At 40.0% G+C, this 27,616-nt stretch overlaps 1 protein-coding gene across 5 annotated transcripts in view; it reads left to right on the top strand.

Annotated features, from left to right (window-relative positions):
• Nucleotides 1-27,616, top strand: part of LOC145985857 (radial spoke head protein 6 homolog A-like) — a 447,142-nt gene that overhangs the window by 355,605 nt on the left and 63,921 nt on the right. Inside the window, exon 1 of one of the 5 annotated variants that reach the window (XM_083119961.1) lies at nt 25,969-26,018. The exons of 3 other annotated variants lie outside the window; for them this stretch is intronic. The gene's annotated coding sequence lies outside the window, so the exon portion shown is untranslated. Of the gene's footprint in view, nt 1-25,968; nt 26,024-27,616 lie in introns of those variants that run through there. One more of the 5 variants, XM_083119962.1, reaches the window with a different exon arrangement.

Here is a 27,616-nt window from a genome sequence, read left to right as displayed (position 1 = left end):
CTCGCAAGAAGAGCTCAGGGAGAGGATCTTAACAGCTGGTCAACACATGAAGGACACCATCACATCACGAGTTAAGAGACCAAATGTCCGTAAAAACCTGCGTGCCTGCATTCGTAACGGAGGTGCCTACTTTGATCAAGACGTGTAATGTTCTTGAATTGTATTGTTCAATGATTCCATTCACATGACGATGAATGAAGTATTATTTCATGTACACAAATGTGAATGTTAGCAACATTTGTACCTTGTTGGATAGCAGATGTCACAAGGAAGTAATTTAAGTAATTTGTACGCTTCGTGTCATACCATTTTTGTTATTAATACGTTGCCAAGTAAACTAAGATTGCATTTTTTTTATCATCACTTGTAAGTTTCGACCCACCCGTTACTTACATGTGATTGTTATTTGTGAAAAACTTTTATCAATGAACCACTTATTTGTTAGCCATCAGAAAACGTTGAAAAAAGTTCCATACAATGAGCAGTTCTTTCTCAATTCATCTTTTTATGTGGAAAATTGTAATTTTTTAAAAAACAATTGAAATTCGATTATCTCGAAAACTACTAATTTTCGGACGGGGTATCATATGGTCAAATTTATTGCAAATTGTCTCTACTTTAACCCCTTTCAGGGAATATATCTAATTACCAGTCACCCTGTACACATTGTTGCAATCCCGTTTTACCTGGGATCTGAGGTCACAAGGAAGTTTCAGTTAGACATTTAGGTAGAGCTTAATTGTATCTGTTGGCTGAACCTGCTCCGATTAAGAGGGTAGAGATATGGAATGTGAATGTAAAGGTTATTTACGCTTGTTCATACCTGGTAGGTGTGTGATGTTCTTGTCCAGATGCTTCTTGCAGACCGAATTGTGACAGGTGCCAAGGTTCTATCCTGCGACCCTTGGCTCACCAAACCGAGCAATCCCTTGCGACTCGCTGCATGCTAGGCAGCCGTAACTCCGTGTTCCGTCGTCGTAGTTCAGTAGTGTTAATGTGTTGTAGAGTAAAATGTAATCAGAGACTAATTATCCATATGAGCGTCGAATGAGCGTCAAAATCCAAAAGAGAGCGTCGATGATAAGTGTAGTTCAAAAATGAGAGCGAGCTCAGGGAGTGAGCTCCCTTTTATAATCGTAGGCTTCGAAAGGTTGTTAAACCTTTCGAACGCGCTAGATCTTGTTTAGATCCACGCGTTTGCCTTTCAGTTCCTTGTTTAACGGAAGTTACAAAGCTAGCGCATTCTTGGGATCGCCCGCTGGTCGGACAATTCCAGGAAATAAACAAGCGTGAATATTACCATGACGAGGTTTTCTCGGTTTAATAATCTCCATATCTCTACATTCCCCTTGTTGAGTTAATCGATCCACTCTTGGATGGTCGACTAGCTCCGGAGGAGGTTATATTTAAAAGTTATCATTTTTTAAAAAATTTCAAAATCCGTAGAAATCCAATACATCAATCCATTCACCATAAGATTCACATCACCACCAAAAAAAAATATTGATATCATCAGAAGAGTCATAGCATCAAACACCGTTGAGAAAAAAAATAAAAACACGTAGAGAAAAAAAATAAAACTGTAGGTCAAAGCCTCTTGTGTACTCAAAGAGTACGAGCACCAATAACTAAGTCTTGAGGCATATATAAAAAATAATCGTATAGGTTTGACACTTAACTAGTTTTGAATTAAACATGACAACACGAGAACAGCTGGGGAAAAAACACATGTCAGCACACAGTGAAGGAACGCCGCATAACACACGTGGTTTTGTTGACTGTTTGCGGAGTTCAAAGTACACACTGAATAACACACACGCGGTCGGGCGGGGCATTGAGGTAATGTTACCATGGCAACGCCGTAGACTGCACGGCGCTATTGGCAGAGTGGAGTCTGTAGCAGACGACGATAAAACACAAAACAAAGACTCTTATCGCACACAGGGCGTGAAAATGTAGATCCACTAAAATATAAATCATCATCCGTGGTCACAAAGTTTGGCGCTGTAAACGACATATTTGTGTACTAAATATGCGTGCCTGACGCTATTTGATGGAGGCCGAACACTGGAACACACTTTCAGCTGAGGAAAATGACCATGCGTATCACTTGAAAGCAGGTAAACAAGGGCAATACGCACTGAGTGGGAGGGGCTTTGCCGGTGTAGGTCGCCGTGACGTCATGGAAGGGCAGTCTGGAATTCAAGCGTATGGTGTCGTTTCGGGTCGGTATACGTCCTGAATAAAACGTTCCACAGCTGGATCGTTGCCTGGAAGATGGGAAAATGATCAGCCAAGCGGTCCAGATAGAATTGGGTCCTTCGGTGTTGGAAGTCCACAAGACCGTCGTCGTTCTCTGCGATGAGCCAAGATCTCTCTCACGGAGGCACAGGCAGGAGGTCGTCATGATGAATCCATCCGGTAGCATTCGTGGCGATGAGAATGAAACAAGCGCAAAAGGGGAAAAAAATAGGAAAAATGTAAAAGGTAGTGGAGCAGAGTTACAATAAATGATGGCGGCTGATAAAGTCGACAGAAAAAGGACTTTCAGATAAAACTTGGGAATTATTGCGGGGGGGAGGGGAGATAATATCTGATCGTAGTGACGGCGAAGGGGCGTTGTTGCTTATAGGACGCAGAGTTTTTAAGGGGGCCTGTTTATGAATGACAGGTTTACATGAGGAAAGTTCGCCGGCGGCCAATTGGGGGGAATAGGTGGAATATCCGCACGAGCCGGAATAGGGGCCGGGGGCGGCGGTGGCTTCACTTGAGGTGCCAGAAGTCGACGTCCTTTCGGAAGAGTGGTGGTACATTGAGTTGGAGTATTTATTTGTTTCGTACCAGAGGTGAAAGGGGCCGGTGGAAGAGGGGGTGGTGGGAGAATTACTGTTGTCTCCGGGGCATGTGAAAGTGATTGTAAAACAATCGGGGCACTGATGGAAGGTTTCTCTAATCGGTTTTGGGGTGTTGTGACACGTGATTTGGGGGAACAACAGTAAGATATAATTAATAATACCAATAAAATAAGTATGCCGAGAAGAGCTATCACGATGGATGTGATAATAGCATAATGAGCGGGAGACATCTTGTGGTAGAAGTCTGAAATGAGAAAAGAAAGGGGAGTTCAGCGATAATAGAACGAACTAAGTGATTACGAGACATTTCCGTCTGTAATATGTGTAAATGTCGTATATAAAAATAATTGCAAGAATTTTACGTGTATTGTGGGCAAAGGATTAAGCGCCTTCGATTCGCTGCTAACCAAAAAAAAAATTGAAAAGAAGTGAAAAAGAGTAAGTAATAGATTTATATGAAAGTTCATAGAAAAAGAGAGTAGGTTTTAATTTCATGGGATATAAGCTATACCATGTTGTATGCTATCAATATTTGAACTATAAAATTAAAGGAGAGAGTGGAAACATTTGCCTATATTTATTATATGCTTTGTTAACATATTTAGTGCATTGCAGCTTTCAAAGAAGCAGTTCGCGTTACACCTGAGCGTAAATAAAAAAAATTGCTATGGCCAGAAAGCCAAAAGTTCAGCAAGTTCTACGCAGTTCATTTGTTCTTTAAATAGTTGATCTTGTTCTATCTTAGTTCTTTCTTTCTTTATTTCTTTGTACTTTTTTTTCATTTCAGCGTATATGTACCAGCAAATGGGAAAAAACATGTTTGCTAGTTAGAATCATAAACGCGCTAAGTACTTATTAGTCAAATCAGCTAAATGATATGTTCTGACTATTACTATGCGTATAATCGCAAATTATAAAATAACATTAAAATATCAGTAGAAATTAATTATTAGGCAAGGGATTTATTATAAATGTTCCGACGATTGAGATAGCATTCTATAATCCTGGTCTTTTTAAGAATAAAAATGAGTTCGTTCTGACGCAGAAGTGCAGTGCGAGCACGGGAAGTGAAGAAAGGGGGGGGGGATGGATGAGCGTGAGAAAATGCTGGATCATGGGATGCTAGCATGTGCAATGTACGTAGCGAGGAGGCTAAAGAGAGTGATAACGAAGTGGAGTGTTAATGAATGTTAGCGTATATGTTAGTGGGGTTATTATGGCACTAGTCGTAGCGGGCTTTGAGTCTAGACACAGTAATAGTATCGGTCTTTTGTTTGCTCCTTCCGTTGATGAAAGTGACTTCATAGGAATTCTCGTTACCTTTGCGAAGAATAGTTCCTTTATACTTATAAGAGGACGCAAAAGCTTTTGACACGCCTGGAGTCGGAGTGGCATCTAGAATCCACACATGTTGACCTGGTGAGTACTGTATTTGCCTAAAAGTGCGGTCTGTGTACTGTTTCTGCTGTTCGTAACGTTTATGTAAATTGTCGTGAGCGGTCTTACGTATGGATGTCAGGAGTTCAAGTCTCTGTGCATTCGTCTGGGAGATATTGTCGGGGTTCGAAGGAAGGACTGCGTCTGCTAAGATCCTTGGGTTGTAGCCAAACAAAGTAAAATACGGGCTCTGGAGGGATCCAGAATGGATTGTAATGTTATGGCTGAACGTTGCACTAGCTAAATAGTCACACCACGAAACCTTCTTCTCCAACACAAAGACTCTCATAACTTTCTTTAAATAGCTAAAGGAACTCTCAACTAACCCATTCGTGAAATGTGCACAAGTATCTACATATTTTAGTTGTACGCCTGTAATATTAAGTAACTCCCGTAAAAGTAAACTTGAATTGGGTGTTGAGCGATCTAAATAGATCGTTTCCGGGAGGCCATGGACTAGAAAGACTTTCTCAACTAAAGCTGTTGCTATGTTTTGTGCATCATGATTAGCCAAAGGAGCTGTAATGACGTATGTAGTACAACTATCAACTACTGATAGAAAATATTTGTATTTGTGCGTTTTAGAAGATACTAATGGTCCATATACGTCAATATGAATTCGTTGGAAAGGAATTTGGGCAGGTTGAAATGTTTGTAGGGTATGTGGTTTAGAACCTTGTGGTTTCTTTGAGATCTGGCAAGGGATGCAATGCCGAACCTTATCGTACACAAATTTCTTCATATTAGGGAAAAAGTAGCTCATAAGCATTAAATTATATGACTTTTGTGCGCTTTGGTGACTTCCATTCATTTTGTGAGCATGAATAAGATCGAAAACTTGATTTCTTAATGCATGGGGAATACAAAGTCTATCCCGATAACCAGTTTTGATTTTATTAGTCCTGTATAAGACGCCATTTTTGAGTACATAAGAATACGAAAGTTTTTCTAGTTTAGAATTACTAGCTTTAACTTTGTTTTCTAAAACGTCAATAATGTCTCTTAAATAGGGGTCTTTACGTTGTTCTGAACTAATAACAAAATCTGCTGCTTGTGCATGAAATACTTGATGAAAGAATAGTGCATCATCATCATCATCATCATCTTTCTTGTCAGGATTAGTCTTTTCAAGCGGTAAGCTTGCACGGGAAAGTGCATCCGCAAGTTAATTTTTACTGGCGCTGACATGCCTTATTTCGAAATCAAAATTCTGAAAATAAAGAGCTCTTCTTCCTAGAATAGAACTATGGTGTTTAGTTGAACGAAGATAGGATAAGGCTTTGTTGTCTGTGAGAACCACAAAATGTTGATTCATAAGGAAAAATTTGAAAGTTTTCAAAACATAATATGCACCTGCAATTTCGAGGGAAAATGTGTCAGCTTTTTTCTCTGTTTCTGTTAAGGCTCGTGAACAATAAGCACAAGGATGTAAATTTCCTTCTTCATCAGACTGTAACAACGCTCCGCCGATCCCAACTCCGCTGGCATCAATGTATACATATGAGGGGCGCTTAGGGTCATAGGGGCGGAAGTGATCATTTCTTTCAGTGTTTCGAAACTTTTCTGGTGTTCATCAGTCCATTGAAACTTGACATTCTTTTTAAGAAGCTTGAATAAACATTCTGTGGGTCCTGCAAATCCTTGCACAAATCGTCGAATGAAATTTACAAGTCCTAGAAAACTACGAAGCTTGCGTTTGGTGGTAGGGGTGGGATATTCCAAAATAGCTTTCCGAATATGTTCTGAAATCTTAATTCCCTTTTGAGATACCAAGTTACCGAGGACTTTTACTTCAGTAAAAGCTAGCCTACACTTAGAGGGTGACAATTTAAGGGATGCTTTTCTTAACTTTTGAAACACTCTACCCAGTATGTTAATCATGTGTGGGAGATTTGAACTGTAAATAATAATGTCATCAGTGTAAACAGAAAGTTCTGAACTGTCTATTCCACTAAGGGCAAGTTCGCTTACGCGGTTCATTACACCGGGGGATGTTTTCAATCCCTGGCATAACCTAGCATATGTAAAACTACCAAGATTGTTAATGGAAAAGGCGGTAATGTCCTTAGAACGCTCTGTTAATGGAACCTGAAAGAATGCACTAGACATGTCCAAAATTGAGTAGTATTTCTTACCAGCCATCTCTGTCATGATGGTTTTTATGTCTGGGGATTGCAATGAAATCGGAGCGATTACTTTGTTTAAGTCACGAAGGTCAGAAATAAAACGATAAGTCCCATTGGGTTTCTTGACTAATAGGACTGGGTGTCGATAGGGACTCCCTTCACAGCGCTCTATAACACCTTGGTCTAATAATTTCTGAATTTCCCGTTTCATAGGCTCTCTGTAATGAAAGGGTATAGGGTAGGTCTTGGCATACACTGGGGTGTCATCTGTCAGCTTGATGTCATATTCCAAAACCTTAGTTTTAGTTAATTTATCCCCTGGCCAGAGAAAAATATCTGCATACGTGTATGCGAGCTTTAGGATTTTTTCTCTTTCTTCTCGGGGAATATCAGGGTTAACTGTGAGGAGGGAGGGGTCAAATTTCTGTTGACTTTCACTTATTTGATATTTTACTGTGCTATTTTCATTACAAGAGTATGAAAATGCGACATCTTCGCTTTTATTTTCCCAAACGGAAGTAACGTCACTTAAAATTTCACATGTCGATATTTCACCTAATATCGTGTCACTTTCCAAAGTGATTGTGGTTTCCGTAGGGTTGTGTCATGTGTATGACAGGTGACTGAGGGTTTACTGTAGCATTGGGAAGGACTACTGCATGCTGGGTCATAAGGGAAGCAGATGGGGTAAAAAGTACAGTCTTAGGGGTGTTAGGTGTCGTAGTGGTAAGTTTCAAATTGATATAAGTTTTGGATCGTGGACTTAACTGAATTGTGTTTGAAAGGGTAGCTTTTCCCGTATACACATTTGCATTTTCAATTTGGTTGAATATGTCATATGACACCTGGTGAGTCTTATACTTTGACCTCAAAATGCTATAATTTGGAGTACGTCCTAAATGATGAAGAGTTATTGTATTGTCTTTTAACGACATTTCGCACCACTGCGTTCGCAAAAAGTCATTTCCTAAAAGGGGAGGGACATTTGTTGAATCTATAATTCTAAATGGGTGCGAATATTTATGCTTTCCAATTATGATAGGAAGAACTACAATTTCAGACGCCCTCAGTTTTGATCCGGACACACCTTGGATTGTGCACTTGACCTTGTAAGTTTTTCTTTCAGAAGGAAGAAGGTGGGAGGGGTAAATTGATATTTTGGAACCCACGTCAATAAGTAAATCTACTTCTTTCCCTTGTATGCTACTATTGATAAAATATAGGCCATTTCTCTCAATGATAGGAACTTTGTCTAATCTACCATTATCTTCGATTTCGTTCCTGCAAGTCGAAGATGATTTTAGTTTAAACTACTATTATCTCCTTGTGGTTTGTAATAGCATTTATCGCTCACGTGATTATAGCGACCACAGAACGTACAGGCCGATGTATTTGCATCGTCGCGATTACCCATATTTCGAGTCTGATCTCGACATTGAAACCTATTATTATTATTACCTCTGAATTGGCCTCCAGAGTTAGATCTAAAGTTTCCTCTATGATTAGCTCTATTATTACCCCTGTAGGAAGGGGAGTTATTATTCCCCTTGTTGTGAGCTCTATTCCCTCTGTCATGTGCGTTTTGATTAGCCTTTTTCGCAAATTCCAGAACATTTCAGCAAAAATTAAAAAGAGAGGCTGTGTTCATTTGTTCCTGTGAATAGAGGGCTATGTTCGACATTTGTGACGAAAGTTTATTTATCTCATCACTAGAGGCAGCACTTTGAGCGTGTTCCACTGTGGCTACAGCTGGTGGCGCCGCGCAGGGGGGAATTTCAGAACTTGGTACATGATACATTCCTTGATACATTGCGTGGGAGTTATTGACGGGAGCGGGATTTGGTTGCAGACTTTGGACTTGATGAGCCGGTGGTGGGAGAAAGGATGGACTCTGGTTATATGGTACAAACTGCTGAATCGGGTTGGCCGGATTACTTGGGAGGGGGGAGTAGAGCTGTGCATGAGAACAGCTGTGAAGTGGCGTCTGGGTCAATGTCTGTTGCTGCAAGCTTGCTTGTGCTATTGCCTGGTCAATTTCAAACTTCTCCTCCATCATACGGAAATTAATCAATAATTGCTGGCGTTCGAAATTTTGTAGGTGGGCTATTAATTCCTCTGTTTTGGCAAAGTGCTTATTAGTTAAACAGCCAATGTATTTGGGTCGCAGTCCCGTGATTATATAAGATAGAGTTTGTTCTTCAGTGGCGTTCGGGAAATATTGCTGGACTAATGCCTTCTTAGCAATAACATAGGTGTGAATTGGTTCTGTAATAATTTGCTTTCTTGCTAGAATGATCTGAACGGGATCCGCTGATAGGTACGAGCCTCTAAATAAAGTACTTAGCTCATTTTTGATATGGGTGTATGTCAGGTTTACAAAGTTAGGTCGTTTCTGTATGTCATGAAAATAAGTTAAAGCGGTGTCAGTCAAAAATAAAGGCAACATCTCTTTACGCTTAGCTTCCGACCATCCCGCGGCGTGTGCTACATTTTGAAACTTGAGGAAAAATGGGTCAACGTCTTTTGGGTCATTCCCGCTAAATGGCGTCGGATATAATGCAGTTGGGATTGGGGTGGCCATGTTAGTGGTGGGAATTTCTACAGTAACGTTATCAGGGCTATTAGTATTGTTAGAGGTAGTAGGAACGTCAGCTGGAGTGCTTGCTAAGGGTTGGGGTCGGTTTTTGTTGGGTGTTTCCAGTCCCAGTACAAATTGAGGGTAGTTTCTGTTAGCAGACTTTAACCGTGTTAGTGGAGGGGAGGGGACTGGGGATAAAGGTCGTGAATTTATTGGGTTTGCCGTGATTATAGTAGCTAACTCTATGATTTGGTCGAGTGGAGGAATCTAGGTGTTCGTGCAATGCTATCTGTGACGTATTCATAGACTAAAGTTCGTCGTGCTGACCAAAGAACAAATGAAAGTATGGGTATGCAGTTACTTATGTCATTAATATATCGTCTGTCAAATAAATATAAGCAAGTGTTCTCATTCCTGTGTGAATGATGCTCAAATACATCCAGAGTGAATGTTATGCAGAAGAACTAGATTTTGTTGGGGGGGGACTCGGCATAAAAAGAGAAAAGAGGGGTTGTATTCCATAGGGTAATATACAAAATTGTCACAGGGTCTGACGCATCTTAAGCGTATTGTGGGAGTATGAATTGGAATTACTAAAATTTTATTTTCAAAAATGCTCCCAAAGTGGGAGGGGGGAGACTAATTTAATTTAAAGCAATTCGTGCAGAAGGGTACTCGATTGCAAAAAGGGCCTGAAGCACCTCCACCATGTTGTAATCCCGTTTTACCTGGGATCTGAGGTCACAGGGAAGTTTCAATTAGACATTTAGGTAGAGCTTAATTGTATCTGTTGGCTGAACCTGCTCCGATTAAGAGGGTAGAGATATGGAATGTGAATGTAAAGGTTATTTACGCTTGTTCATACCTGGTAGGTGTGTGATGTTCTTGTCCAGATGCTTCTTGCAGACCGAATTGTGACAGGTGCCAAGGTTCTATCCTGCGACCCTTGGCTCACCAAACCGAGCAATCCCTTGCGACTCGCTGCATGCTAGGCAGCCGTAACTCCGTGTTCCGTCGTCGTAGTTCAGTAGTGTTAATGTGTTGTAGAGTAAAATGTAATCAGAGACTAATTATCCATATGAGCGTCGAATGAGCGTCAAAATCCAAAAGAGAGCGTCGATGATAAGTGTAGTTCAAAAATGAGAGCGAGCTCAGGGAGTGAGCTCCCTTTTATAATCGTAGGCTTCGAAAGGTTGTTAAACCTTTCGAACGCGCTAGATCTTGTTTAGATCCACGCGTTTGCCTTTCAGTTCCTTGTTTAACGGAAGTTACAAAGCTAGCGCATTCTTGGGATCGCCCGCTGGTCGGACAATTCCAGGAAATAAACAAGCGTGAATATTACCATGACGAGGTTTTCTCGGTTTAATAATCTCCATATCTCTACAACATATATACAGGGTGTCATTTTAATGGCGCCCACGGACCACAGATTCGTATAGAGGACATCAAAATAAACAACTTTTCTTAGTAACACTTTTCTCTTTGGTGCATCGATTCGACGCTACAGTCGTTCAAAAAAGACCGTTTTGCCGCCTGGATGCTGGCAACCCAACACAACATTTGATCGTATCTATGACGTCATTTCCTGTTGCGAAACAGCGCACGGCAGGTTGCAAGGAACACACAAATTTTGTGAAAAATTACAAACTACCAACCACATTATTAGCTGTAAAACGAAGCGAGAAACGCATCCAGTAAACCGAACATCATAGCCTACCAGTCAGAAGATCAGCAGTCATCTCCGGGGAAGGGGGAAGTGAACCATCGATATGGAAATGGTAAAAAAGTATTCAAAATGAAGTGTAAATATCGGATTTTGTCTCAGCCTACATGATAAATATCAACAACAATACATTTTATTGGACTTACAGCTTATATGTGGCTGTTTACGCCCAGCTACATGTCAAATATTTGCAAATCTCGTTACAAGGTTGATATCTACATGTTTGTGTCCAGATGCCTTGTGGTACTTTTGTGCTTATAACGGAAGTATCTGAGGTTCACGTTGTTACATGACGGCTAAAACACGTACAACCACAGTAACAATGTAATGATGAATCAGTAAGGAATATACTGCCCTGTTCACAGTTGCAAACAATTACATGTGTATCCGGTGCATAGATAAACACAGTCGCCGCAGAGCCTGTATTATTACTACTTATATCCCTTTATTTTCAACCATTTTTCTCTCTCGCCTCATAATGCTCTGAATATACATTATATTATGTGTTGCTTACCTTTGGAATTTTGAGTTATTTCATATCTATTTTGTCATCTGTTCAGTGTGTCACAGACAACTAGTATCAGAAGAACGAAGTGGATAGACTAAATTGTAGATGCCAACTTGGTAACTAGATTTGCAAATATTTGACATGCAAGCTGAGACAAAATTCAATATTACTACTTCCACTTGGATTCTAATTTGTTTCTACAATTTTTAGTATCGTTTGTTTACTTCCTGTTAGGTTACAGAACGTGTTTTCTTGTTTTGTTTTACGGTAAATAATGTGGCTGATTGTAGCTATGTCATTCTTCACAGAATATGTGTGTTCCTGGCAAACCTGGAACGCATCGCTTCACGACGGGATATGACGTCACAAATGCAATCAAATGTTGTGTGTGGTTGCCAGCATTCAGGCGGCAAAACGGGCTTTTTTGAACGACTGTAGCGTCGAATCGACGCACCAACGAGAAAAATGTTACTGAGAAAAGTTGTTTGTTTGGATGTCCTCTATACGTTTCCGTGGTCCGTGGGCGCCATTAAAATGACACCCTATATATATATATATATACACGGAAACGTGTAGATGACATAAAAACAAACAACTTTTCTCAGTAACATTTTTCTCGTTGGCGCGTCGTTTCGGCGCTACAGTCGTTCAAAAAAGCCCGTTTTGCCGCCTGAATGCTGGCAACCACACACAACATTTGATTGCATTTGTGACGTCATATCCCGTCGTGAAGCGATGCGTTCCTGGGTTGCCAGGAACACACATATTCTGTGAAAAATGACATAGAAAATAGATTCAAGTGGAAGTGGTCATATCGAATTTTGTCTCAGCTTACATGTAAAATATTTGCAAATCTAGTTACCAAGTTGGCATCTACAATTTAGTCTATCCACTTCGTCCTTCTGATACTAGTTGTCTGTGACACACTGAACAGATGACAAAATAGAAATGAAAGAACTCAAAATTCCAAAAGGTAAGCAAACACATAATATAATGTATATTCAGAGCATTATGAGGGAAGAGACAAAAATGGTTGAAAAAACAGGGATATAAGTAGTAGTAATGCAAGCTATCCGACGACTGAGTTTATTTATGCACCGGATACACACGTAATAATTTGCAACTGTGAATAGGGCAGTATATTCGCTACTGATTCATCATTAGATTGTTACTGTGGTTGTACGTGTTTTAGACAATGTAACAACGTGAACCTCGGATACTTCCGTTATTAGCACAAAAGTACCACAAGGCATCTGCACACAAACCTGTAGATATCAAGCTTGCAACGAGATTTGCAAATTTTTGACATGTAGCTTGGCGTAAACAGCCACATGTACGCTGTAAGTCCAATAAAATGTATTGTTGTTGATATTTGACATGTAGGCTGAGACAAAATCCGATATTGACACTTCACTTTGAATACGTTTTTAACATTTCTCATATCGTTGGTTCACTCCCCCTTCCCTTGATATGACTTCTGATCTTCTGGCTCGTAGGCTATGATGTTCGGTCTACTGGACGCGTTTCTCGCTTTGTTTTACACTAATCATGTGGTTGGTAGTTTGTCAATTTTCACAAAATGTGTGTTCCTTGCTACACTGCCGTGCGCTGTTTCGCAGCAGGAAATGACATCACAGATACATTCAAATGTTGTGTTGGGTTGCCAGCATCCAGCAACGGCTGTAGCGCCGAAATGATGCACCAACGAGAAATATGTTACTGAGAATAGTTGTTTGCTTTGATGTCCTCTATACGAATCTGTGGTCCGTGGGCGCCATTAAAATGACACCCTGTATGTATGTATGTATGTATATATATATATATATATATATATATATATATATATATATATATATATATATATATATATATATATATATATATGAGGTGAGATTGTAAAACCTGGTTGATAAATTTGAAAACCTGCCCCTCCACTCCAAAATAATACAACAGCACTCCGATCCGGAGCGTGGTGCTTTTGACACCGCTCTCCGATTCGGTTAGGAGTTATTTTTACACGAATGCTGTAATGCAACTAAGATTAATGGGAATGTGTAGTACATTAAAGCCGACTTCCGTGACGAAGTGGTTATAGTGAAACCACATGCATCGTACTCTAGTGGTTTGTCTGTATGATCGTACTCCCGCTTGGAGGGGAGGGACAGAGTGGAGCATGCTTCCTTATGACCCGAGTGGAACGGGTGAAGGGGGAAATGCGCGGGGATTTTTGGCCGAAGCTATTTGTTTGTGGTCGCTTTACAGCACAGCACCCTAGGACGTCAGGGATCCGTGGGGTGGTTCAAATTCCAGCATGGGCTTGTACAGGGTCAACGAAGTTAGTAATAAGTTGTGTTTTATAGAGTGTATATTGATACACTTGTATGTTGAATTGTATCTTCTGCAAATATGCTGTATAAAGAAACAAATTTCCGGAGTACTAAGTGAGGCAAGCGTACAATCTTTGTGTGTGTGTCCCTTCATCAATTTAATCATAATATCGCTCATCCCCATCTTTGCGATTAGCAAAAAGCGACAAAGAAGAGAAGTAAAATGAACCATGCACATTAAACATTGGTAAAACAATACATGTATGCTGTTTTGGCCCAAAAGACAGAGAGCTAAGTACGTAAATTCTTAATTTGATGTCAGTTGAAACATGAATTACGGAAATAGTATTTCTGTAATGAGATGTACTATTTTGTATTGGAAGTCTTAGATATAAGAGTTTGAATGTTATGCGTTGAATGGGTTACGAATCATTTCAAACAATCAGTTTTCCTACTTTACGGAGTTGTCCAACTCACCTCCCTCATACAATAGGTTCGTTTTGTACCGTATTCCGTGTTCCTTGCAGGTGACTGACGTCAGTGAAATCGGCTAGCGTGTTGGTCTTGTGTCCGTTTCAAGAGGGGAGGAAGGTGAAACTGGTAGGGTAGTTAGCTTGTTTGTGCTTTCCAAGGTACATAGAGATTAGGTCAAGCCATCTGATGATTGCCGATCTTGCAGTAAAGCGTGACGTCACCAGAGAGGGAGTGAGCTCGGCTGAAGCAGACGGCCCCTAGCATTTATATGGGAAATTCAGAGAGCGAAAGTATATTATTACTTTTAGGAGGAGGAAAATATTAATTGTCATCCTCCAAGATGGTATTGAGGCATCCTTTTAATGACTAATAACATAATTGAAAACGCGCTACTTTTAAAAAATGTATTTTGAAAATCCATATTCCTGAAACTTTCTGACCGATGCGCTACAAAGAAAGTTGCGTGTTCTCCTTTAGAATTTCGTCATTTTACAAATCGTAATATAATTTTAACAAAAACGTGGCATGCTAAAGAAGAATTAAAGAGTTTTAAAAATAATTGATTAATAGACTTAGTTTATTTTACTTCGCTTATCTGTCACATATGGCTAATCGCAAAGATGAGGATGCGTGATGATATGATGAAATTGAAGAAAGGAAAGTAGACCCATGCCCGGGCGGGGATTCAAACCTAGGGGCCCTTGGCATCGTAAAGCGTTGTGCTAACCACTTCGCCACGGAGGTCAGTATTACAAGGAAATAAACAGAAATGACAATCATATGGCATCTATGTTTTAATATGCGAGAAACATTTGCGAGGAGGTTAGTTATTGAAGTAACAAATAATTATTACTAGACGTTGTGATGAAAATTATTAATATATCTGAAATATCGAGAGTTGACCTTGCAGTCTCTAAATGTACTTTTAGGGTTACGCAAAACCTTTACTCAAAATTGCTAGTGTAAATTTATAAGCTAATAAAATTTAAAACTTATTCCTGTTCGAAAAAAGAAACTGCCAAGTCAAATTAATATTTCGTATAAATACATATATTTTTCTTTCATGAGGCCAGGACAGTATTTGGAGGGGACGGTGGCTTAGGAAGGCTATAGCCCCGGATCTCGATCTGCAAAGGAGCTTCCAGTGGGAAAACATCGTCCAGAAGAAGGGGCGAAATTATTCTTTTGAAATGGCTCAAGAACACAGAGATCTAAGTGTACATTCGACAAGCTTAGTCTAAAACTTACAACTGAAATCGTACGTGTGTGTGTGGGGGTGGGGTGGGGGTGTGGCTACGTGAGGTAACACAGTGGTATATGATTCACAATACTAAAATTAAAATAAATATGTTGGAACAATAGATATCAAAATATGTTGTGTCTAGTGACGGCACAATAGAAAAGATGGAGGAGTAAATCATATTTTCCCGGGGCAATCATGTTTATTATTCAGATACATACGATAGACTGGGACAATTTTCGAAAATTCTGACTGTAGGAAGGATTTGTGAGGAAAAGCGGGCAAGCAACATTTTCTGAATGTATTTGATGTGCTGATTACGAATATTTTGTTTGCCACTCTCGATTTTGTTGTTATATGTTTCAAATCGCTAAAAAACAAAATGGCGGCCATACGATATGAGTCCCTATTAACTTTCGAAGGAGCAGAAACAAAATAGCGATCTTGGTGTCAAACATTATGTTTGTGGGTATGCTGAATCCAAATATTATGTTTTCTAATCTGAAATTTTAAGCTATGTGCTACAAATCGCTAAAAAACAAAATGGCTGCTACGTGCATCCATGCAATGTTTCGTATCCATACTTTTGAACTAGGAATAAAACAGTGTAACAATAGGTTTTTAATACAGAAAAAAGTATGGAACATTGCTAAAGTAAAGATGCAAAATAATAATATTATTCAAATCATAAGACCATATTGAAATATTAACAGTACCAGTGTATGATAAATCCGCACGTTATCCTCATTCAACCTTATTTTGCCTACAAAAATAGCATAACATTTTTCTCGTCACGGATATTCATGCACTCCTTAGTGCCTGTATCTGCACATTTGCAAGCTGCAGTACATACAAGCTGTCCTTTCCTGCACGAACATGTAGTGGATATACAACAACCCAAACATCCACAGGTGACAATCTCGTAGCAGGGTTGTGGAATTGGTGGCAGCGATTGAAGTTTTGGAACGAGCTGTCCATCAACCATTTTTCATTCCAAGATAGTAGGTGGTGGTAACAAAGGTTTTAGTATGACCAACTGCCTCCACACCATGGCTTGATAGTGGGCCCGTTGTACATGTAACAGTAGAGCATCGGTAGTGGGGGGCGGCAGTGCTTCTGGTGTTGTTCCTTTGCTGAACAGCTTTACTCTGGCTTCATCACAGTTGCTTGCATCCGGTACACCATACAACTTGCATATGAACTTCTCTGCCTTGTGTGCTGTTTCTTGTTTCAATTCGTCAACACCAAGATTTAGTAGATCATTATTATTATAAATATACCAATAAAGAATTTAAATAACTGAACAATCGTTAACGATAGAAATGTCAAATAACGTTTATTTGGAAGAGGGAAGAAAGGATTTTTTTTTACCGCCAGAAGGGAAAAAATCGTAACATAATTAAGCGCATGCGCGGCTTTGTTTGTAAGTATTCTGTACGATGGCGCCGTTTACTGTTCGTCAGGAAGTTGAGTGCTGCTTTTGGTTTGCAGAATTGAAGTCTCCTGTAACGGTACAAAGAAGATTCCGGCAACAATATGGACAGGAAGCACCAGAACATCATTACATTGTTAAATGGCATAAACAATTGCTGGAAACAGGGTCTTTGTTGAGGAAGAAAGGTAGTGGTGGGAATCGTGTGAGCGAGGATAAAGTGGTTGCAGTTCTGGAAGCTTTCCAGAGAAGCCCGCGTAAATCTGTGAGACGTGCTAGTTCTCAACTTCAAATTCCACGTTCTACTGTGCATGATATCGTACATAAAAGGTTAAGGCTTAGAGCCTACAAGTTACAGCTTGTTCAGAAACTAAAGTGCAGTGATAAACCCGCTAGGTTTGATTATGCTAGTGAAGTGCTATCACGCATTGATGATGACAATCAATTCCTGACACGCGTAACATTTTCAGCTACCTTCCACATTTCCGGAAAAGTGCATAGGCATAACTGTAGAATATGGGTGAGCAGAATCCCCATGCAATTGTTGAACATGAACGCGACAGCCCCAAGTTGAATGTGTGGTGTGACACGAGATTCCGTAATTGGGCCCTTTTTCTTTGAGGAAGCTACAGTTACAGGTGCAACTTACCTGCAAATGTTGCAACAGTATGCTGTACCTCGTATACCTCATGGGTACATGTTTCAGCAGGATGCCCCCCCCCTAACATGCCTGTTGTGTTACTAACTTCCTTAATAACAATTTCGCTGGTAATTGGATTGGGAGGGGTGGACCCATTAAATGGCCACCACGGTCACCAGACTTCACTGCTTTGGACTTTTTACTTTGGGGGTTTGTGAAGAGTATGGTTTACCAAACACCTGTGCAAGACCTCAATGATCTCTAGGAAAGAATTATCGATGCATGTGGCTCCATCACTCATCAAATGTTGAACACTTGGATGGAGGTTGAGTACCGCCTTGATGTTTGTCACGCCACCAAAGGAGCACACATTGAGATCTACTAAGGTGAAATTTTTTTCTTGTTCTTTGGTTAAAAAAAATTCTATGGTTTTCTCTTCCAAATATTAACGTTATTTGACATTTCTGTCGTTAACAATTGTTGAGTTATTTAAATTCTTTATTGGTATATTTTTTTCTCGGACACACTGTACAAAGCTTTGGCAGGAGAAAAATTTAAACATGCCGTTGTAGTTCTTTCCCCAAAGCAAAGAGTCAGACTGGTTTAATAACAACACAGGATAATAATAATAATAACAACAATTTCATTGAGGCTATCTTCAGTCTTCACTGAAAATTGACTTACTGAATGAAACAACAAACTTTAGCATGTCAATTTCCTTTTTCTAACTTACCATTATGATACAGACATTAATTAATTCTCAAACTATTTTCATCTTCGCACTTAATCGACTTGCACCTGTTCCAAATTACATACATACTATATTGTTTTCGAAGAAAAATGTTATGTTCATAAAGAACAATTTAAAACTTACTTTCTTCATGGTCATAAAATCACCTTTTGGAAAATAAAGTGAACAGACTCGTGCGTTCTTCGTAATTTCCTTGCCGCATTTCAGTTATGCCAATCTTGTCAATCAGTTCTGTTTTCCCTGATATATTTACAAATTTCATTTTGTTGATTCCACGGGGAGGAAAACACATGTAAGCTTTTCACTTGTCCTGACCCATAAATTGATTTAGAGGAAAAAACTAAGGCAGTGTCTGCTGTCACGTTCTTTTTCTGCTGGAATATCAAAAAAGATGCGCGTGGTAGTAGACTCGGTCTTTGTTTTATCGTGATTTCATCATGCTATGTATGCAATTACGTCTGTAACACTTACTGTGAAGTTGTAGCGATTACTTTCACAAAAATGTTTTAAGATTAGGTCCCTCAGCATTCTTCTAATAATAAACCTAAATGCTCTCGTAGTTAGGTTAGGTTCTGTTAGCATTAAAATAATATCGCTAAATGCTTTCTAAAGAAAAATATTCAAAATTGCCTGTACATTCATTCCTACTAATCATAAACTTGCATTTCTCTCGTCTTAATCAGTTCTTAAGATTTGTAACATACTCTTATCAGACGAATTACGTGGCAGGAGCAAATTTGACGCTTATTCTTACTGCTGACACGTGCGTGGCAGCAAACTCGGCCAAAAACTAAACAGTAGACGTTACTTTTTCGCAGGTTCCCTATGCTTTGAACGGCTTCAACACAGCGAAGTGTCCTACTTGGAGTGGTTCCTGAAAATCTCACCAGATGGCATATCGGATAATTTTAATTGCGAATTGTGTAAGGATTATTCCTTGCTTATTGGCAACACTGTAGTTGGTTGACGTGATCTTGACTGGACTGTTTTCGTGCCATTAGCTTTAGTAATAATCAGTTTTATAACAACAATAACGGGCGATGTTCAAATACCGTACAAATTCCACAAACAAAAGTACTAATGTGCTCGGAACCTTTGATCGTTAGTTTCCGGTATACATCGTATTATACAAGCTCGGAGCGCTTCGGAGCGGAGTGGGCAAGTTCTTAGAATCTCGCTCCGGAGCGGAGCGTCTCAAGGTATCCGGAGCGGAGTGAACCGTCCTCATAAATTTCGCTTCGGAGCGTAGCGAGAAATTTTCCAACTTCCTCTGCTCCAATGCGGAGTGGAGCGTCTCAAGGTAGCGCTCCGCTCCGGAGCGGAGTGAACCATTTCTTAGAATCTCGCTCCGGAGCTTGGGCAGCAGCCGGAGCGTTGATCCACTCTGCTCCGAAACATTGCTTGCTTTGATCGATTGATTGAATTGGTGTTTTAAGTCCACTTTATGCACAGCAAGGCTAATTGGGACTGGACCTACAGTTTAAAGTGGGATCCGAACCACTATGCGCCTCCACCGGGTATCGAACCCGGGACCCCTTGATTACAAGGCGACAACGCTACCACTACGCCATCGTGGAGGCCCAAAAAAACCTGCTTGCAACACGGAGAGAAATTCGTACTCTTGGATACACCCTGTTCTTTTTGTTAGTAGCAGTGCCCATTCGGGTGATATTGAAATAAATGCACAATGGACATTTCCACTTTGACATGAAAAACGTTTTAAATCCATTCATTTTACAGATAATGACACAAACATGAGATGTGCAAAATATCTCGGCGATATTTGTTTCGGTTCCCGAGAAACACGCCTTCAAACATCGCTGAAATTCACCTACTACGTCACGGATTTGAAAACGTCCTCTCCACAGACAGGAGGTCCTCTGACGTCATCACTTAGAAATGCGTGGAGGCGGGGCTTCTGCTCGTCCCGTCAACTTAGCATGAGCCGCGGAAGCGACAGAAAATTCACTTGTTACTGTGTAAAGCCCCTATCACACGGAACTGGATTTCTAGTTGGAATGCCCTAGTTGGCGATGAACTGACTTTCTGGGTAGTAATCATGGCCGCCTGACTGACTGCTTGACTGGTTTTGAGGAATAGGACATGTTCTAATTGCTACTAACTTCTTCGACTAGATTCTGTGGAACAGCCAATCAGAGCAAAGTTTGGCCATGTGAAGATATTCTGTGAGTTTGTAAAGTAGCCTTTTTTTGTCTGTGGCTTCCGAGTGCATACAACACGAAAGGCATGTTTACAATTGAAAAAGCTAAAATATTCTTCCATACGTGTATAGTAAACGTTGTAAAGTACGTATTTTATCAGCGCCGTTCTTCTCTACCTAAAACCATTTAATGCGATGTGATATTCCTCTCGGTTGGATAGTTATCGTATTTTAAAAGTTTGAAGTGATACGTTGTTTACATCTCGCGCGGCCGCTATTATGGGAACGAAAGACTATCGACAAGTACGGTATAAAACAAGTACCACAGATTCAAGTACCGTGTGAGGCGAAAACTAGCAAATGGGTAGCCAGTCCAGCGTCAACTAGAGCATTCCAAATAGAAATCCAGTTCCGTGTGATAGGGGCTTAAAACAAGTATCTTACAACTTCCAGTGCAAAAATCTGTGCTCCATTTCTTGGAGATGAATTATGCCCTAGCAGTATAGTAGTATTTACTATAATTTAGCCACTCGGTAGAGGGTTTTCCCATTAGCATAGGCGCCGACTCCATGGGGCTTAGGGGGGCTCGAGCCCCCCCCAATGTTAATTATGTGGGGCAGAGCCCCCCCAATGTTAATGATGTGTGGGCAGAGCCCCCAAATAATTTTGCTTAAGAGGATCTAATGTATTATTTTTCTTATCTTGTAAAGTTTACTCCGAATTGTGCCACATGAACTTAACTTTAAATACACATTTGAAATGTTCTAGACCATCAACTTTGGGGGGGCTGAGACCGCTAAACCATGACTTATTACTATATACTAAGTATATAATTATTATTTACTATTTTACATATATTAATCAGAGACATAATGAATTTAGCCAACGACTTGTTAAAGACTGTTTGGGAATCCCCTAAAAGAATGCAAATATTTAGGAATATTATTGATGTGAATGAGAAGGCTGGCCATACTGGACTGCGTCCACTTTGCCCTCGTCGGTGGACGTTGAGAGCCTCCAGTATGCAACAGATTTTAAGGAACTATGAAAACCTTCTCAAATTTCTTGAGAAATTTTCTGAAAAAGATTCTACTGACGCAGCATTAAAATGTGCTGGATACCTGGAGACAATCCTTCACTTCAAGACATGTTTCTTTCTCTCCCTCTACTGCCATGTGATGGGTCCAATAGAAGAGGTAAACTGTAAGATTCAGTCTCCACGCATTGGTTCTACAGAAGTGGAATCAAAACTAAAATACTTGACTGACATCTTTCAAGAAAAGCGAATGAGTTTTGAGCAGTTCTGGCTGAAATGCACAGAGGGCAAATCAAGCCTCGTTGATGAGCCTGAATTGCCCCGAAAACGTCACGTCCCTAAGAGACTTGAAAATCCTGATGCTGCCAAACATCACAAGTTCTACACTTCAAAATAGTATTATAAATCAATATACACTGACGTGTGTGACACAGCAAAATCATGTGTTAAACAAGGACATGAATGTACAGGAGTACAAAAAGTAACAGCCGTAGAGAAAGAATGCATCTCAGCTGTGAACAGTTGCACAACAAACTTTCAGCAAACGCGAGAATTCTTTCGGCAAGATTTGGATGCCGATAGGCTCTCCTTACACATGTCCATGCTTCGTGATATCGCCATACAGAAGAAAGTGGTTCTAACTACCATGCGTGACATAAGGAAGTTTCTTTTAGAAGACACCACCCTCCAGAAGCCAAATTCATGATGGTCCTCCGCACTGTGCCAGTGACGACAGCCACAGCCGAAAGTTCATTCAGTGCTATTAGCCGACTAAAGACATATTTGAGATCTACAATCGGGCAGAAGAGATTAAGCAGCTTAGCGGTACTCCACATACATCAAACTGTGCTTGATAATTTGGACCTGAGACCGCTCGTTGATAAGTTCATAAAAAACAACCCACTGCGTAGAGCAACTTTTGCTTTATTTTTAAATCATGTTCATATGTTTTGTTGTGTATGTCACTTTATATCTTAGTGTACATGCTATTTTTTTATTATTGCAAAATTAAATTTAAAAAGTAAAATATTGTAGCAAGAAAAAACAAGTAAAACTATTTTCCTGCGATTTGTGTTAGCATTTATGTAAATAATTAAATAAAACTGTTAAATATTCGTTATTTGCTACCCATCACATGTCTGTTGCGGACATTAAAACACACCCATGCCCTCGACGGGACTCGAACCCGAGACCTCTGGATCAAAGCGAGTTGAGTCGACCACCCAACACGCTCGGCTACCGAGACCAACATACAACTGTTAGGTTGGTCTCTTAATGTAAATACATACTTTTCAATAAAAATGTTAATTGTTATCTAAAAAAAACAAATGAGCAGACACAAGAGACGTAAAGAAACTTTGAAACATTTTCTAAACGTTTTTCCTGTTAAATTTCATTTGCATGAGGAATATAATAGCTACTTAAACATTGCTATATGAGGACGTAATTTTTATTTTTAAAAAAAGGGAGTGAGTTAGTCATTCATTCATTTATTTCAGTGATCAGAGCCCCCCCAATAATTTTGACAAGTCGGCGCTCCTGCCCATTAGGGTGACAAAGCAAACCTTGTAACAGTCAATGGCTGAACAGCCTTCTCATTGCGAATACATAGGTTAGTTCTGACTGGCAAGAACTTAATATTATAGGAATGTCTTTTCTGGAATTACAGTTATTTTCGTCATAATATTTTCTTCACAAATTTTAAGATAATACTTTTAGAACACACTGGTTTACACGCCAATTTCTGCAATATAAGAGGTGATACGGTATAAAAAGGTACGGTGAGTTTTTCAATTTCCTGCAGTAAATGACAGTTTTCTTCAGTTTTGCAAATTTTTGTATTTAGCCTACTTTTACGTCGCTTTTCCGTTCACTTTGTTTAACCGCAACGATGAGAACACATGGTTAATTTATTATAAATTATTTATTAATTATCATCTCTAACATCACATTTCTTCCCACTTTTGGCTAATCGCTACAATGAAGATGAAGAACTACAAGCCGTATTCGAAGTCGGGGTGTAGGAGTACACCCCCCCCCCCACACACACACACTACCACCAACTGAGTATCACCCAACCTGCCATGATAAGAGACGAACTTTTTCTTCTGTTCCATCTCATTTCGAAAACATTCACTTGTCCCATCTCCTTTTATGAGACGAAACGGAACATGCCTCGTCTCGTGAGCAACACTAACATTAACAATAGAAGCATCCCCTAGATGTCCCCAAAATCTCGAGCAAACATCCTCTCATGTAACAATTTCCAGTTCAATGAAATCTCACTCACAAGGAAACAGTCATGCCCAGGTCGAGAGTCAAACCTGAACATGCGACTTCCTCAGATAAATCATGAATTTTGTGTATAATCATTACAACGCCAGTTCATTCCTGGTAATTATGAATCTGCAGTTTGGTTTGCATATATAAGCAGGATATTATTTAGTTTTCGAGGGCTGTACCGTCGAAACGAGGAGTAAAAAAAAAATAATAAAAAAAAATATTAAGAGAGATTTTTTTGTATTTATAATGATAAGCCTTTGCATACGTTGTTAATTCTATATTTTTCTAGACTTGAGACGAGAACGAGAATCGCCCTTCCAAACCGAGACGGATGTTTATAAATTGAGACGAGACGGTCATTGAGACATTTACAAATAAACACGAGACAGACATTTACAACTCTCAACGAGAACGAGACCAAGGCTGCCATGTCTCGTCTCGATAGGATCCTTAGTGGTGAAGTTGTGAACCAACCAATTAATGCGTTCGGGGTAACGAGATGAGGCGGCTTTTTTCGCAGTACAAAATTCAAAATAATTATATCGTACTATTTCAGTATGGTATATTGTTATACACATGGGCGTATATATAGTTCACGGGGGGAAGGGATGGATCAACTTTTGGTATGATTAGGGTTGCTTTATTTCGTAAGTCTAAGACACTGCTGGCCGGAAGCTTGTTAGGGAGCATGGGGGGAGGGAATGTTGGACCCGACAAAGTTGTGTGTTTGTAGTCACGAAGTCATGCTACTTAGTATTGATACTTTTCTGTTCATCTTGTGTCACTACGTTTTTAAGAACCAAATTTCTTTAATATGATTCGAGGGGGGGGGGGAATAACTGATTTGACAGTCTCAATGCAGTTTCTTATCGCAGAAATTCCGAAACTATCAGGAAATTTCAGATATTGGTCTGCAGTCCCATCTGGTGTGTGGAATTACGAAATTTCCTTCCCATCCGTATCCCGTCCTATACGTCTCTAATTTAAGAGAATGAAATAAGTCCGAAGGAATTTTTTATGAACAAGCGGAAAGAACAAGGAAACTGGTAATTTTAGTGAACCAAAAAAAAGAGGGGAGTTGGACCCGTTGAATGCCCCTTAAATACGCCCATGGTTATACACATTATTTCCTTGTAATAATTATACATAAACTAAGTATACATATGTACTGTGCTGTTGTTGTTGATTTGGTGTTTTAAGTCCACTTTATGCACAGTAAGGCTAATCGGGACTGGACCTACAGTTTAAAGTGGGATCCGAACCACTATATACCTTCACCGGGTATCGAACCCGGGACCCCTTGATTGCAAGGCGACGACGCTACCACTGCGCCATCGAGGAGGCACTATATGTACTGTGCAACTAATGTAATCTTCTCAGTGTGTTTTCTCTTATCTGCACAAACATATTTGATCATAATTTGCGCAACAGAAATGGAACACAAACTGAAATTGCTTTATGGAAAAGAAAGTTAAATAGGCTTTATAAATAAAGTGAAGAATGTGAAAATTCCTATCTTGCACTACATAGGTTACGGTAAATATCGATAAATATAAGTTTAAAAATTATTTTTGAGTGTCTGGTCAGCAACCAATTTTATAAGCAATATTTTTCGTATGGCCTGAGAACACACACGCAACTGAACCCTTCCATTTACCTTGCACGTGAGCAGCACGGATATTTCATAGAAGAATGATCATTACAAAGCATAGCTTTCCTTTCTCCTATCGCTCCTCCTTCCAGTATTGAAATCGGTACAGATTTGTGAAACTGCTGCACGTGTTCTCTCACCGTGGGCTACCCATCCGGAACTGGACGCTCGAAGCAGACGACAAACGAGCTCTCCCTAAGGAGTGACGTAGTAACATGGCGGCGGCGTGTTTTCAGCGCAATGCTAGCCTCGCAACTTTGGAAGTCTCGTTTCTGCCTTAAACTGGACGCAGAGAAACGCGAGAACTTGCAGGGGTCATTTTTCCAGGGTGTAGTTTTTAAAATCGTTGTAAAAAAAATTGAGTGGAAATGTCCATTGGTGCGTAATAGTCCTCCCCTTCAATTCAGTGGAAATCAAATATCCACGTCCACACTCTTAGATGGTGAGGGACAATTTGCATTACTCTGATAACATGACGTCCCATGTAGATAACGGGCCTCACTTATTGCACAACACTTGAGCAACATTGTGTTCTGACGGAAGCTTTATAATTTTAGGCTAGATGCCTACGTTGTCAGGTTAGGCTAACTAGGTTTAGTTCTGTTAGCCTAAATAATAATTTTTCATTGTATTTATGCTAATGGAACCTAACCTAACCTCGTAGGCATTTCTCGTCTGACGTCAGGACGAAAGGTTGCTAAAGTGTTGTTCAATAAGGAAGGGATACCCGTAGAACACCGTCGAGATTTAAATGTCCTTTTGTGTACCGAAAAAGATTCTGTTTATTTAATACGAGGTATGGTATGTTTATTTTGGTTTATACTTTATTTACTGTAACAGTCTGCTTGAAGAATGAATGATTTTGTTGTTGTACTTGTTATCAAGGGATGTAGCATCATGCGGATCTCTTTACAATAAATAATAAGGCAAATAGTGAAAACAAAGTTGTGAGAAACGGGAAGTTGAAAGTGGAAGGTTAAAATAGGAACTGGACTAACTATTTGCAATGCCATTTCTGCTCTAACGTCTAATGTTGTGTAGAAAATTATTTGTAAAAAAAAGTCCAGTTCCCATATTCTATTATCCCCAGCAAAACTCCTGTTGTTCTTCACTTTTTCCAAAAAAAATCTGAACTTTGAAAAAAAAAATAATTGTATTTTGATTTTTAATTTTAGAGTTGAAGGGGGTTTCATAACTAGGTAAGAATTGACAATATAGAGAAAGTCTCAAATTTTGTTAATTTTCGGTATTCTAACTAATTTTGGTCTCCTAATCACGAATCTGTTGTAAAAAACCGGGGGTCACGTCTGGAAATTGTACATTTTGATGAAACATTGTTCGTTAGCCCCAAAAACCATGCACGGGTAGCCCCACGAGCCATTCACACGAGGTTAGGTTAGGTTCCATTAGCACTCGTTTCACCACTAAATTCATCGAAAAAATAGGGTTCATACTAAAATTGAACATCATAAATCATTTTCTTGTAAAACAAGGGTGTGGTTGGAAACAATGACAGGAGATTACATTTTCGTTCGTAAAACTATGCATATACAGATGGGGGACAAAATAATACGAACACCTGTGAAAAAGTATGCCACATTTCACACCGGCAGTACAGCAGCACCATCTGGCACTGAAGTCTGCCACCTAGTGGCTGTGAAGGGGAAGGTATTAGTTTGCCAACAGCAGTCATTGGTGGTGCATTCGTCTATCATACGCTCTCAAGAGACACTGCAATGTCAGACCTGCCAGAGTTCCAAAGAGGCATGATTGTTGGAGCACGTTCAGCTGGAGCCACGGTGACTGAAACCTCAAAGCTTGTTGGGTGTGCAAGGAGCACAGTATCAGCCGTTATGACAGCGTCCACAACACAAGGTAGGATGGCGTCTTCAAAGCACAACAGTGGACGAAAGACAAAGCCTGCTGCACGGGATAGGAGGGTGTTGAAGCGCATAGTGGCCCGAAAGCACAAGCAATCGTTATCCGAGATAACATCTCAAATGAACAGGCATATCCAGGACCCCATTTCAACCAACACTGTCAAAAGGGAACTCCATGCTGCAAACATTCATGGCCGAGTGGCAATTCGTAAGGAATTGGTGACATCACGTAATGCTGTCAAGCGACGCCAATGGTGCAGAGCTCACAGAAGTTGGTCCCCACAGCAGTGCAACAAGTCATCTGGTCTGATGAATCAACATTCACGTTATTTCAGACCACGGGGCGCGTTTATGTGTGGAGAACGCCTCGAGACGCATTTCATCCTGACTGCCTCTTGCCGACTGTGAAGCATGGAGGTGGGTCCATTATGGTATGGGCGCGATATCTTGGCATGGTGTGGGACCACTTGTTTTTCTGCATGGGAAGATCAATGCCAGTCACTATCGTAGCATT

This window comes from Lepisma saccharinum, chromosome 3 (assembly GCF_977018435.1).
Source record: "Lepisma saccharinum chromosome 3, izLepSacc3.1, whole genome shotgun sequence".
Lineage (NCBI taxonomy): Eukaryota > Metazoa > Arthropoda > Insecta > Zygentoma > Lepismatidae > Lepisma > Lepisma saccharinum.
The sequence above is the reverse complement of the archived record's forward strand: the minus strand, read 5'-3'. Positions and strand labels throughout refer to the sequence as shown.